This window comes from Cricetulus griseus, chromosome 3 (assembly GCF_003668045.3).
Source record: "Cricetulus griseus strain 17A/GY chromosome 3, alternate assembly CriGri-PICRH-1.0, whole genome shotgun sequence".
NCBI lineage: Eukaryota > Metazoa > Chordata > Mammalia > Rodentia > Cricetidae > Cricetulus > Cricetulus griseus.
In genome coordinates, this window is record NC_048596.1 from 94,839,066 (window position 1) to 94,843,670 (window position 4,605).

The 4,605-nt window shown below is 43.3% G+C and overlaps 1 pseudogene; it reads left to right on the forward strand.

Annotated features, from left to right (window-relative positions):
• Positions 1-276: 276 nt before the first annotated feature.
• Positions 277-3,772, forward strand: LOC113834866 (annotated as a pseudogene).
• The last annotated feature ends 833 nt before the right edge of the window (positions 3,773-4,605 follow it).

Genomic DNA, 4,605 nt, shown 5'->3' on the forward strand with positions numbered 1-4,605 from the left:
CACAGGCACTGAGATCCACAAGAAATAAATGAGAACTATTGAAATTGAAGTCTCTGTCAGGTAAAGGATACCACCAATAGGGCAAAATGACAGCCTGCAAAATGGGAAAAGTTCTTCACAAACCCAACATCTGACAGAGGACTGATTTCCAAAATACATAAAGAACTCAATGAAGCAGACATCAACAAAACAAGTAATCAAATTTTAAAAATAGTGCAGATATAAACAGAAAATTCCCAACAAGGAATTTCAATTGGTTAAGAAATTCTTACGGAGATGTTCAATACCCTTACCTGGAGCAATAAGTCTTTCGGCCCAGCCATGCGAGGCCTGCTGCCATATGGGTACTTTCTGACAGCCAGCCCAAGTTCTGCCACCACCACATTATGGTCCCAAGTCACTTATGATGATCATATATAAATATGCCTAGGTATATATAATGCTATCTATCAAATTATACTTTGAGTTTGTCCTTCTTGTCATCACCCAAATAATTTTAAGCTCTTGTATTCAGAAGAATGCAGTCCTTCTACATGTTAACCAGTGTTTAAGGACCACTTGCTTCTCATTGTTCTTTTCTACTTTGAGAAACAGGATCTGTAGAAAATCTTCTTAATGAAAACCATTAGATTCTAGTATCTTTCTGGGGCAAAATGCAGTTTTGAAAGCATCCAATTGAACTCATTTACTTATTGCTTACATTAAGTTGAAGGATCAATTTTCCTTAGATCTGTATTAAGGTGTATCTTTGGCAATGATTGAATCTGCAAACACCATTTTCCTCATTTGGATTGCTTCTATTTCTTTTCCATTCTGGTGTAACTAGATAGTTCTCCATTGTTTCATCTTAAATATTATTGATATGGAAATTCATAACATTTCAAAAGCATTGTCACTAACCGTAAGATGGTTTTAATAATAAATTATGGATAATTTTAACACAACACAGAATGCCATAATAAACTACCTGGTACTATCCCAATGATATTAATAGTTAGTGGGACTATTTTTCTATAAGAGAAATGTAAACAAAACTATGTATAACCATCCTTTACTACTTCCTACATCCTTCCATCTCATTCAGGGCAAAATACAGCATTTTTTTATTTATTTAGAAAATACCATGCAATTAACTGTTTTTAAATTTCTGAATGTGCCCACAAAAAACATGCTTCTCTGGGCAACTTCCTTTGTCATTAAATAACTGATCATTTCCTTCCGAGGACTATGACACAAGCCCTCAACAGTTTCAGGTATCTTCTCAGAGTTAACACAAATCCTTCTCACCTTATAACTCAATATTGTAACTCTGAGATTTCCTATACCCTCCACAATCTTGCCTTCACACTGCCTGGCCTAGCTCTTCCATCTCTGTATCAGTTGGTGTTTTGTATTGTTACTCCCTGGAAAGGAAATTTCTATCTATTTTATTCACTGCTGGGTGTAGCATGTGGAAAAATGTATGAAGAAATGATGAGTTAATAAATTCCCAAACTCGTTTGGGATCTTACTCCTTGAAAATAAATATCCTAACAAATTGTTGCTAAACAAACACTGAAAAACAAGAATTCATCTCAATTAAGTCTAACCTATTTTCATGATGTCTTCAATCACCTTAAAGACTTTTTAAAAATGATGTCACAGAAGTGGAAGTAGGCACCCGCGGCAGGGACGAAAGGCAGAAGCAGTGCATGAGCCTGAAGCAGAGCCAGAGCAGCTGCTTTCATACCTCCCCATGGCCTCAGGCTCAGCTGCTAGAGGGGGAAGAGTTAGCGCCACTCTTTGGACTCAGGGACTCAACAGAGACTGCTCCTAATGGTACTTGCTGCCTCACAGAGCCCTCTGGTTCTAAGTTACACAGCCCCCCAAACCAGCCCACTTGTGGGATCTAAGCCATGCATCTCCCAGGGGTCCACGACCACCTAGGGAAGGAGGCTACCTTCATGAGAGTGAGACATCCTCAGAAGAGTCAGGAGCAGACCAGGAACTCTCAAGAGAGTATGAGACTGGGTACCAGGAGGATGGGAGCCCTTCTTTCTTTCAAATTCTGTCTGCTTGTAACTGCCAGAGAAGCCCTGGAATTCCCTAAGGGACTTACTCTCAGGAAGGTGATGGCTCTTCTAGCAACTTTTGCCACCATTGCACCTCCCCAGCCGTAGGGAAGATGAAGAGTTAGAAGAAGAATATGATGACGAGGAACCTCTTAAATTTCCCAATGATTTTTCACGTGTGTCCAGTGGAAAGCAACACCCATCCCGGAGGCAGAGGCACTGTTTTTTGACCAAGGAGGATACACGGGATAGTGGACACAGAGATCCCAGGTCCCCAGGTCGTCATCGGCTGGTCCGAAAACAAAATCAGGCAGATAAGCACAGAGGCATGGGACTGTGGCCGTGGAAGAGCTATGTCAGCTTGGACAGGCAGGCTTCTGGTGGGTGATTGTACTTCTGGTATTGGTGGGAGAGTATGTAGAAACATGTGGCCATCATATATGCATGCAGGCAGCTGAAAGGCAGTGACCTGAACCTCTTTCAAGTTTGGGTGGGAGCCTGGGCAGGGAGATTGGGGGGCTGGGCCCGGGTGATGTCCAGTTCCTAAGCCAGAGCTTTTCCTGTGCAGCAGGGCTATTCACCTGTCGTCTTAGGTTAGTGGGTGCTTTCCTGCTGCTGGCTCTTGTCCTCCTTTTGGGTTGTCTACAGCTCGGCAGCCGGATTTGGTGGGACTGGGTGACAGGTTAGCCTGGAGGGAAAGGACCACCAGGCTGTTCTCTTGGCTGGATTCTCCAGCTGTACATCGTTGCTGGACTCTGCTTCGAGCTAGCAGGCCATGGCAGCAACTGGTAAGAGTAGTTCAGCAGAACTGGCTGGAGTTTCCTTGGGTCAAGCCAAGGTCTAATATGAAAGGTAAGGCACCTGCAGCTAGTGAGCGCCACTGCTACCCAGAAGAGGAAGTGGCCCGACTTTTGATCATGGCCAGGGTCCCTGAAGATGAACTGATCCCTTTTCGTGTGCTGGGGGTTGAAGCCACAACATCAGATAAGGAGCTAAAGAAGGCCTATAGGCAGCTAGAACAGATGGTTCATCCTGATAAAACTCATCCCAAGGCTGAGGAAGCCTTCAAAGTTTTGTGGGCAGCTTGGGACATTGTCAGCAACCCAGAGAGTCGGCAGGATATGAGATGAAACAAATGGCAGTGAATGAGCTGAGCCGGTCAGTGGATGAGTTTCCTTCGAAGCTACAAGATGACCTCAAGGGGCAATGAATACTATGATGTGCAGCCGATGCCAAGGAAAGCATAGGAGGTTTGAAATGTACGGGGGAACCTAAGAGTGCTAGATGCTGTGCTGAGTGTAACAGGCTGCATCCTGCTGAGGAGGGAGACTTTTGGGCAGAGTCAAGCATGTTATGCCTTAAGGTCACCTATTTTGCACTGATGGATGGAAAGGTCTATGATATCACAGAGTGGGAGGGATGTCAGAATGTGGGAATCTCTCCAGATACCCAGAGTTCCTTATCACATCTCATTTGGTTCTCAGGTACCGGGCAGTAGTGGTCTGCCGAGGGCCATGCCAGAGACCCCTCCTGCTGACCTACAGGATTTCTTGAGCTGGATTTTTCAAGTAGCCCACGGCCAGATGTCCAATGGGAACTTCTTTGCAGCACCTCACCCTGGACCTGGGGCCACTGCGACCTCCAAGCCCAACAGTACAGTACCCAAGGGAGAAGCCAAACCTAAATGGCAGAAGAAAGTGAGGCGGCCCCTCCAATGCTGACACCATTGTCTGCCTTCCTCTAATCAATGTCAGGGGTCAAAAGGGCTGTGTACAGCACAGGATGTAAATTGATTCATTTTTAAATAATTTAAAAAGGAAACATTTAAATTGGTCACTCAGTACTTAGAGGAAGTCTATGACCTATACTCCCTCTTCCCCAACACCTAGGAACTGTATCTTGTCTTCTGACAATACCAAAGAAATAGGAGTTGGCTAGCGCAAAGATTGTAGGGTCAGGGCCTACTCCAGTCAGTGTGATCCTGAGGTGTGGGTACTGGGCATTTTCTGGGTTCTGTATGACTTTATCCTATCGATTGCTTTCAGAACAAATGAAACTCACCCTTTTTTAATGAGTGCATCTTATTTCTTAACCCATTTCAGGGGTTCCTCCCCCCCTTTACCCTGATGTACTAGTTAAATGAAAGGGCAGGTAGCGCCAATTTTGGAGATACAGAATTCAGAGTGGGAACTGAATTTTTTCTCTGACTTTCACTTTATGGGAAACAACCTGACTTCAGGCTTGTTGTTGCAAGGATGGCCAAAATTAATTAAATTTTAAAAAGCAGACTTATGCTCTGTGACCTTGGGTGACAGGGAAGCATAGAGGTGTTCCCAGAGGCCCCCTTGTGAGCCAAGGGTTTGTAGATTTTTAAGTTTGATCATATTTGTATGTATATATCTATTTAATGCCAGAGAATTATCTTTCTATAAATATATGACTGGCACCTTACAAAAATAATGTCACAGCTATTGATAATTGAAAAAATATATAATAGATCTATATAATTACCTTTGTATTATTCACAAAATTAAGAATATATGTGTGTATAGAA